Raw genomic sequence first — 11779 nt, forward strand, 5'->3', positions numbered from 1 at the left:
GGTTATCTATTAAAGATTAGAGAGCTATATGAAACTAACCAAAGTCTGCTTTTTCGACTAGTGTCAAAAAGTCTCTAGAATATTATCGTAGGTAGGGAACCTCAAGGTCATAACTTCCCTTATAGAATTATTTTAATAAGCTGAATCATTATTTTTGTACGCCCTAAATAGGAAAGGCGCTGAAAAATTAAGCACTTGAGGGTCTGTAATGGTTACTAAGTTGTCAGGCTAGAGACCTATAACTAGGCAAGGATATCAGATAGTAGAGATCAAATAGAACAGTTAATATATAGAACTGATTCTTGTAGGACAAGAATCGTAGCTATTATTTATATATTTTAATATTGCTAGAGCTTACTAGGGCTTAGGGTAGTTATATATTAATAGATATATCGTAGTAGATTTATCTATAGAATAGCTATAAATCGTATCTAAATCATATCTAAAAGGATTTAGGAATCCTATAATAATTTATCCTTCTCTTTCAATAATAGTTAACTTAACTATCTATATAACTTATATTTAATTAAGTAATTTATATCTAGTAGTATTATATTAAATAAAGATTCTAGGACTAATACTATCTTAGGTATCTTTATATATAGATATAAATAAAGTAATATAGGTGCTTTAATATCTTTAAGATAAAAGCTTTTTTCCTATCTTTTTAACTTTTATCTTTTCCCTTTTCTTAGCTTTTAATTCTTAACTCTCTATCTTCTTACTCTCTACTTTTATCTTATTTTGTTTTAATATATCTAAGACTACTACTTCTAGTATTTTTAGTAATCCTCCTTACTATAGCGGTTATTATATAACTAGAGGTAAAGATTGGGCTAGAGGTAGAGATAATAGGATTAATAAGGGTAATAGAAGTATTACTAGTACTTCTATTAGCTTATATCCTCTTTATAATTAAATTACTTACCCTTTCTTTATATTCTATATTAGATATACTACTAAAATAACTCTTTACCCTCCTAAGGATATTATTCCTAAGATCTATTATAACTAGGATTATATAAACTTAATTATTTATACTTTATATAAAGAGTATAGCAAAAATTACTTTTAGATAAGATTCTTCTCTAAGTTATATTTAATTTAGTTATTTTTATAGTTAGAGTTAAGATATTTAACTTCTATAAGAATCTTTATCTTTTTATTCTTATAGATCTTAGGATTACTTTAAAAGATATATTTAAACTATAAGAGCTAATTTACTTATTCTTAAAGACTAAATAATTTCTTAAACTTATTAATCTTAAAACCCTCTACTTTCTTATATATTTTAATCTTAGTTCTTTTATAAGCTATAAATAGATTATCTAAGAAAGCCCTAGTATTAATTCTAGAGACTTAAATAGAGAGCTCTTTAAGATAAATATAAATTATAAGGAACTCTTCTAGGTATTCTAGTTTATATCTTTTCTTTTCTAGAGTATCTATAATAATACTTCTAGATCTACTAATATTTTTAGTTATAAGGTTACTAGTAATTTCTCTAATAGATTTAGCTAGGTTTATATACTAATCTAAGACTAATTTAATCTTAGGTTATCTAATAATAAGAAGAAGAGATATAGTAGGCTTAGATTAAGTACTATTATAAAAAGATATAGGGTTTTAATATATAGAGAGTACTATTATTAATCCTTAGGTAGTTAAAAGAGAAGAATTAGAATTATAATAGTTACTAAGTTATTAGATTAGAGACCTATAACTAAATAAGAATATTAGATAATAGAGATCAAATAGAATAGTTAATATATAGAACTAATTCTTATAGGATAAGAATCATAGCTATTATTCATATATTTTAATATTACTAAAGCTTACTAGGGCTTAGGGTAGTTATATATTAGTAGATATATTATAGTAGATTCGCCTACGGAGCGGCTATAAATCGTACCCGAATCGTACCTAAAGGGATTCAGGAATCCCGTAATAAGGTTAGTAAGGTTCAACCCTAACCCCCTGGGGTCCGGGTGGATGTTCCTGACCTAACCTATAGGGGTAACTATAATATATATTATTATAGTTAGGGTAGGGTTCTTGAGTATAGGGGAAAAAAAGTGGGTCGGGATCTATTATAGTTTATCTTTAGCTAGTTACTATAGTTTTATCTTAATATTATATAATACTAAGATTTTAATATATTTTCAGCTACTCTTTACTTTATAGATAAATAATATTTTAGATTATTTAAAGTAGTAGAAATAGTAGTTATAAAGATCTAAAATTAGGAAGTTTTTTTAATTATCACGGGCCAGTGCCCGGTATAAGGTCATGTAGCACACGTGACTATAACAATCTAATACGTAGAACACCTACTTAGTAATTCTCTCTTTAAGCTTTTTATACATAGTACGTAGCCTAGCTCAATTAGATATAAATTCTGCTTTAGCCCTTTATAAATAAAAAGCTTCTAATTGGATATTGTAAAAATCTAGTACTATATACAAATCGTCCCTAAATCAAGAGTGATTCGGCGATATAATCCCTAAATAAAAGATATAGGAGTCTATAAGCCTATTATTATAGGCGTAGATACTACTATAGTAAATAGTATAGTTATAAGCTATATAGAGTAAATAGAATAAGCAAACTAATATAGAATATATAGCATAAGAAGAATTAATATAATAATACGACTAAGAGTATATTGCTTAAGACGAACAAATCTGTCGCCTAGAGATTATAATAGAGTAATTAGTCTTATAGTTAATAATAATAATAATAAGAGAACTAATAAGATCTTAGGGTGCGAATAGGTATATATTACTAAGTTAGGGGAAACAACAATTAATATATATATACTGGTAAAAAAAAAATAACAAATAGATAGGGCCTGATTATGTGTGATCGGCTAATTGTAATAGATAGCAATAGATATAGATATAGATATTACTATATATAAATAAATATAATAGATTGTAATATATAAAATAAATAGAGAGAATTAGATAAAAATATCTAACCCATAGGGGTAATTATAATCTACTAGATTATATTTAGGGTAGGGTACTTAAGTATAGGGAAATAAAAGTGGGTTGGGGTTTATTATATTAAATATTCAGTAGTAGACTATAATTATATTTCAGACTTGTACAAGGCTTAGAGTTTTATATATTTTATATTTATGTTTTAAGTATCTTCTATTTTAATTTTAGATTATTTAGAATAGTAGAAAGGGTAGTTATAGGGGTTTAAAATTAGTAAGTTTTTTTAATAGAGTAGAGAACCTGCCCGACTATAATATATTATTATATAAATACTATTATTAGATATCTAATAAGGTATAGGTAATTATTATTATAGGCTAGTGCCTAGTATAAGGTCATATAGTATATATAACTATAATAGCCTAATATATAGAATACCTACTTAGTAATTCTCTCTTTAAGCTTTTTATATATAGTATATGGCCTAGCTTAATTAGATATAGATTCTACTTTAGCCCTTTATAATTATATAGTTTAGATAACTGAAACTTTAGGGGTTGATTATAAAGAGCTAAAGTAGAATTTATTTTTAATTAAGCTAGGCTACTATTAGGGTATGGCAGGTAGTTATATATCAGGAGCTAGCAGGCTAGCTTATACAATAAGTAGGGGATTAGAAATAGTTATATTATAGATAGGCTATAAGACAGAAGGTTAACCAAGATATAGCTTAAAGAGCTATATCAAATAAGAATAGGAAGTTCTAATAGTCTTAGGGATTATATAATAATAGGAATAGGGATCCTCTTATATAAGGATCTATACTATAATATTATCTCTTTTTTTAGAGCTAAGCTCTATAAGACTAAGATAATACTTAGATTAGATTAGACTTTAATAAATATCTTTAATAGAAGTTATTTATAATCTCTCTAGTATTCTCTAAGTATTTAATAGGCTTTTCTATAGGGTTATTATAATCTAACTATTTTATAATAAACTTTAAATAAGGTTTTATATAATCTTATTATTCCTATCTAGAGTCTAGGATATCTTTAATAATCTATTCTTTAAGATCTTTAACTTTAATTAGAAGTAGAAAGAACTATCTTTATATTAGAAGAGAATTATCTAAAATAAAATAAAGTAAGTTTATATTAAAAATAAGATAGATCTTTATTCTAGATAGAAGTTCTAGATAATAGATATATAAACCTATAGTCTTAAGAATCTTAAATAGACTAAGATTCTTTTAATTAAGTTTCTTCTATAAATAAAAAGTCTTAATATTTTAGATACTAAATTAAACTAATTATCTAATTTAGTAGTTCTAAATAGACTAATAGTATTAGTTTATAAATTCTTTATAATAGATTTAGATAGATACTATCTTATTCTATATAAACTTAGTAATATCTTTTATTTATATAGTAATCTTCTTAATATCTAGAATAATAGTAAATAGATAGGGATCTAGTTATATAGATTTAAATCCTAGGATTAGATAAAATCTAAAGTTAGTAAAAAATAGAAAAACTTTAGTAGTCTTAGATTTATTAGAGTTTAAAGTAAATTTAGTTAATAGAAGCTATTCTAATTAATTATCTTATAGATATAAGATATATATTTATAAGTATTATTCTAAGATTATATTTATTTATTTAATTTAATTATTAGTCTTAGAGTAGTATATAATTAATAATAAGTTTATAATTTATAGATATTAGATTAAATATCTTTAGAGTTCTAATATAAATTAGGATCTATAATTAGATATAATTATATAAAATAAGCTATATAACTTCTAGATATACTAGATATATAATTAAGAGATTTCTTTAATATTATAAGTTTTATAGTAAAATATAAAATATCTTATTTTTATAAGTTAGTCTATTACTACTAGGATAGTATTAAATCTATTACTTTCTAATAAATATATAATAAAGTCTATTAAAATATCTTATTAAGATTATATAAATATAAATAAAAAATAAAAAACTCTTTATTAAACTTTTTAAAATAGGATAATCTTTTAGTAGATATAATAGTTTTAGATCTAATAAATAATATACTAATAGATTCTAGGCTAGTAGTACTTTTAAAAGATTAGTTTATATATTTTTAAATATTTAGGATATCTAGTAGTAAGAGTTTTATAGTAGAGTTATATAAATTTATTTTTTAGATTTTTATTATTAGGAATATAGAGTTAGTCTTTAAATAAGAGATAATTTCTATTTTATATATATTTAATAAATATAATCTTTAGATATTAAGATTAGTTTAGATCTAGGACTTCTAAGATTAATTAAAGCTCTTTATCTTTTTTATATATCTTATTAAAGACTTTCTTTAGAATAATAAGTAGTTTATATAAAATATTATTAATAAATCTTAAAGACTTTTAGAGTCTCTTAAAGATTAGTTTATATTTTAATAAAATTAGTTTAGATTTAGAATTATACTTTAATAAAGTTAGTTTAGATTTAATATTATATTTTAATAAAGTTAATTTAGATTATTATATAATTATAATATTAATATTTAAATTATCTTAGATCTAATTATTTAAATTCTTTTTTTTTAGGATTATATAACTCTAGTATTAGAGTTATTTATTCCCTTTTTTAGGAAGATCTTCTAATCTTCTAGTTAAAGTATTAAACTTAATATCTTATTATCTAAAATAATAAGTAATCTTAAAATTAAACTAGAATAGAAACTTAGACTATTAGACTTATTATTAGTTTAAAAATATTATTATTATAAAGTACTTTAGATTTTAATAGTTAGTAATTATAGAGATTAAGAAGTTTATTCTTTCTAATCCTAAATATTATTCTTTAAAATATTATATAATTATAAATAGTTCTTTATTATAGATTTTATAATTATACTTTATTATAAAATACTTCTTAAAAAAAAATATAATAGGATAAAGAATATTCTAGTTATTATATTATAAGATTACTTTAATAGAGATATAGTTAGAAGTATTAGTTTTAAATATTATATTTTTTATCTAATTAAAAAAGACTAAAATAAAGATAGATATAAAAATAGACTTTAATATTTTAAATACTTTTTAATAAATAAGATTCTAGATAAAAATAATATCTTTCTTAGTTAGATAGACTAATTATATAATTAGTTTTAAAAAATCTTAAATAAACTATTAATAGAAGTTTATAAATCCTAAAAAGACTTATATATTAATAAGATAAATTAGAATCTTTTACTTAATAATTATATAAATCTTTTCTAGATCTATATAAAAACTATTTTATTTAATAATAATTCTTAAGAACTTTATCTTATATATATAGAATTTATATTTAGATAGTTTTATAAATAAGCTAGTTTTATAAAGTTATTATAGGACTTTTTATATATATTTAATATATTTAGCTCTTATATAACTATAGATTAGGATATTATCTAGATATATAATATAAAATAGATCTAAGTAATTATAGAGAAAGTTATTAATAAACCTTTAGAAGATTATAAAGACTCTAGTAAATCTAAATAGTATTATAAAGGATTTAAAGAGTCTAAGTCTTATATAAAATACTATAAGATATTCTTATTTAGTCTTTATATAAAGATTATTAAATACTAATATAATATTAACTCTTATAAAGAATTTTATTCTTTTCAAGTTATTTAGAGTCTCTTTTATTAGGGATAGTAAATAGTAGTCTTTAACTATAACTATATTTAAGATATAATAGTTTATATAGAATTATAAACTACTACTAGATTTATAAATAAATAGTATAAATAAGATAATAAAAGATAAACTTAGATAGATAAACTCTTTCTTTAAGTTCTTTATAATCTAGTTTTTTAGGATAGTAAGTTTTATATAAGATATAGTATAGAAAGGCCTAAATAGTAGTATCTTATCTTTTACTAGTTATATATTATAGTTATATAAATAATATAGGAATAGTTTATTAGCTTTTTTTAGAGAGAATATATTAGTATAGTCTTAAAATTTAGTAAATAGATAATTAGTAAGGTTCTTTTCTTTAGGTTTCTTATTTAAAGTAGCTTTAATATCTTTAATTATTATAGTAAAGAGTTAGTAGTCCTTTTAGCTTTTAGTATATACTATATAGATATTTAAGCTTATAGCTTCAATATCTTAGGACCTTAAATAAATAGATTAGTCTAATTAATTATAAAAATAGGCTTTTAGAGGAATTTTATATATAGTATAGATCTTTAGGCTTTATATAGTAGTATTATAGTTCTTCTAGTAATATATACTATTAAACTTAACTATATAAATAGTAAACTAAACTCTTAGATTATAGATCTTAAGCTAAAGTAGTCTAAGGATAATTAAATAATATATAAGTTAAATAACTAAGAACTTAGCTTTTTCTTAGTATTTATTAATAGTTATTTTTATTTATATAAAGTAGATTATCTATCTACTTTTAGATTCTTAACTATTAAAACCTACTAGTTAGATTAGATTCTTTAAGAGTTCTTATATAAGACTATATTCTTTAGTCTAATTAGTATTAATAAAATACTCTCTTTTAGTACTACTATCAATTATTATATATATTAGAATTTCTTTCTTATTCTAGTTTAGGGTAATTAGTAATATAATTAGATTAAAGTATTAGATTTCTTTATTAATAATAGTTCCTTAAGTAATAATAGTAAATAAATAGATTATATAGATTATATTAGTCTAGTTATAGTTTAGACTAGATTTATTTCTTTTAGTAGTTTATTATATAAAGAGTAATTAAATAATAAGGATTAAGAGTATTATTCTAGTAAAGTAGTATACTAATATTCTAGGGAAATAAGTCTTTCTATATAAATAAAATATATTTATATAGAGTATTAATTAGAATATAGATAGTCTTATATAAAATAGCTTTTAGCTTTATAATAAAAGTATTTACTATAATCTTAATAAGTTAGATAGTTTAAAGTTAAATCTATAGGATTAGAAGTAAATATAAATATTAAGATAGAAGAACTATTTCTTACTATATAGAAGTCTAAGTAGTTATTCTAAATAGAGAGTAAGTTATAAACTTATATCTATATTAATATTAGTTATATAATAGGAGATTAGGTTATTTTATTATAATATATATATTAGTTTTTAAGCTTCTAAAAAAAAGCTATAAACTAGTAGTATTTATAAGTTAAGGACTTATTATAGAGAAGTATTCTATAGAATTCTTAGTTAATAATTTATTCTAATAATATAAATAAGGTTTCTTTAAATATCTTTTCTTTAAGTATAAGATATTAGAATTTAATAAAGAACTAACTAAATTTCTTATTAATCTATTAAAATTAAAAGAGTTTATCTTAAATATTACTTATATAATTAGAATTACTAAAAATATTTTTAAGAATACTTAGGATTTCTCTATAGTTAGATAAAATATAACTTTTATTCTAAATATATAATAAGATCTAGATATATAGGATTCCTTTAAATTAACTTATTATATATAATATTTAGCTTATTTAGATTAGAAATTAATTAAGGTTTATAGTTAATTTTTCTTAAATCTAAAATATAAATTAATAGAGATTTTTATAATCTCTACTAAATATATAGAGATCTAGAAAATATTTAGAAAGAATAGAGAAATAAGTAATATAAGAATTAAATAATAGAGATATTCCTAATACTAAAGTTAATAGTTTTTTAGTAAATACTTTAAGAACTAGATTTATATAAAAGATATTTATAATAAGAATAGTAATTATTAAGACTTAATTATACTTTTAGTAGATAGATTCTAATTTATAAATATATTTTAGAAGATTTTCTTAAATTTATATTAGTTTTTCTTCTTAGTACTTAAAAATACTATTTTTTTAGATAGTTTATTATAAATTTATATAAGTTCTTTTTTAATCTAGATAATTTCCTAGATTAAGTAAGTAATCTCTTATTAAATAATATAATATTATTAGTAGTATAGATAGATTAGTTTTCTAATCTTTTTAGAGTATTTATATATTTATCTATAATATATAAACTAGGTTTTAGGATTTATATTATAATATTTAGTATAGATTTTAAGATTTTTAAATAGAAATAATAGTAAAGGAGTCTCTATAAGCTCTAGTAGCTAATCTATAATTAATAGATAGTCTAACTCCTAATATAGAGATAGAAGCTATATAATATTAGAATATAGTAGATAGTTATATATTAAAAGCTAGTAGACTAGCTTATATAATAAATAAAGGATTAGAAGTAATTATATTATAAATAGACTATAGGATAGAAGATTAACTAAGATATAGCTTAAAGAGCTACATCAAATAAGAATAGGAAGTTCTGATAGTCTTAGGGGTTATATAATAACAGGAACAGGGATCCTCTTATATAAGGATCTATACTATGACAGCTATATACTATATATAAAAAGCTTAAGGAGAGAATTACTAAATAGATATTCTATATATTAGGCTATTATAGTTATATATACTATATAACCTTATACTAGGTATTAACCTATAATAGTATTCCCTTTTTAGGGTAGTCCTTCTTATATATATTATAGTTATATTTAGTTATCTTTAGACTTATAATAGAGTTGAAATAAGGCTGAATTGTCTTTTAAAGGTATTTAATATAGAGTAATCTTAAATATCGTTAAGACTCTGCTAGGTCTATTTTATTTAACTTATTTATTTTACTAAGACTTTATTATAGTATCCTTAATTAATTTTCTTATATTTTATATTTATTATCTTTTCTATTTTATATTTAAGTTCTTTATTAACTAGTATTAGTAGAAGATATAAATTATTTATAATCTATAATAAAAATAGATCTAAAGTAATTAATCTAATTAGTTTTATATAGAATATTAGATAGATATTAGTAGATATCTCTAATTATATTATATAAGATATAGAAATATCTAAAACTTAATATTAAATATATAGTTAGTCTAGTTTCTTTAATTATTATTATATATATATATTCTCTAAATTTAACTATACCTAGTTATCTTTCTTATAGACTAGTATAGTGAGATAAATTTACCCAATTCTCCCTGTATATTTCATATGTTACGATCTGTTACGTTTGTTTATGTATAGCAACATCCATATCCATGTCTGTTGCTATTTATCTACAGTTATCTGATCGCATGTGATCAGATATATCTGTTTGCTATGTTTGTTTATTAATATATATATATTAACTATTGTTTCCCCTAACTTAGCAATATATACCTATTCGTACCTAAAGATCTTATATAGTAGTATTACTTTAAAGATAGTGTCTTTTATAGTCTATTAGGGACTACTAGAGGTATAATATAAATGTCTGTACGACCCTGGAAAAAACGATTCGAAAGGTAATAAGGTCTGCTAAAGGGGTCTTAATATAATAATAGTATATAGAAGCTTAATACTATATATATAGCTTTTATCTAAAGGAATTCAGAAGCTAAAGTTTATAGGATAAATATAAACTACTGTAATTAGATAGTTAAGGCTCTAAGTATAGGTAAAATATAGTAAATCCTATAGATCTATATATATCAGCACTTTATTTTCGAACTATTATATTATATTATATTAACTATACTATTTTAGGGTATCCTTCTAAACAAAACTGGAGACTAGTGGTTAAGAACTATAATATAGCCGCCTCTGAGGGAAGTAAAAAAATAAATATAGTAAAGACTTAATATCTTTAGAAGAACTTTATTATAAAGAAAAGAAGAGTTAATATATTTAATTTCACTAAAGAAAAGACTAGAATATATTAACTATAATAGATAATCATTATCTATATAAAATTACTAATAATAGATTAGAAGATTACTAGTAAGCTCTACCTATAGATAAATAAACTATATATATACTTTCTATCCTTCTATTGATACTTATAGAGATTTATATAAATATATAGAGTACTAATAGTAACCTAATAGCTATATCCAAAATTATTATCTAGACTACTACTATATTTAAATATGAATATATAGGATAAGAAACACTATAGGCTACTTAATATAATATAATATCTAATATTATTTATATCTAATCAAGTATATTAACTACTAAATAAGTATTAATAAAAAGTATCTATATAATTAATAAATATAACAGCCGAATTCAGGATAATACTATATAAAAGTATCTCTATAACTATAAACACTATTTTTATAAGATTATACAATTTACTAAAGCATAACCAGAAGAATATAATAAGATAATTCAAGCTAATAGAGCTCTTAAAGAAAGAGTAGCTTAGTTTTAGAAATATTATAAACAATATATTATAATTATAGATCCTAACCAGGAAGTTTATATATTTATAATATATAGGGTATAGATTAAATATAAGTTCTTAGAATATCTTAGTAAAGAAAAACAATAGGACTACTTCTAGAAGTATTATTAAGGAGATCATACCTTTATTAAATATATAATAGATCTCTAAGAGGCTATAGCTAAATATAGAATTAAGATATTAAAGACTTTTCTTATTTAATTCCTATAAAAGGGTATAAAAATATAGTTATAGAAGTATTAGATAAAGAACTAAAATCATCTAATAAGACTTATAAAAGTAATTAAGTATTTTATATAGTTTAAATAAGAAACTATAATCACTAGTTATCTAGAAAAGAAGAATAAAAATAATAATCTATATAGTAACTAGTATAACCCTAATTTTAGGGTGGTTAGGGTGGTTAGGGTGGTTAGGGTGGTTAGGGTGGTTAGGGTGGTTAGGGTGGTTAGGGTGGTTAGGGTGGTTAGGGTGGTTAGGGTGGTTAGGGTGGTTAGGGTGGTTAGGGTGGTTCAGGTAG

This window comes from Penicillium angulare, assembly GCF_028827245.1.
Source record: "Penicillium angulare strain IBT 27051 chromosome Unknown utg000011l_segment0_segment0, whole genome shotgun sequence".
Lineage (NCBI taxonomy): Eukaryota > Fungi > Ascomycota > Eurotiomycetes > Eurotiales > Aspergillaceae > Penicillium > Penicillium angulare.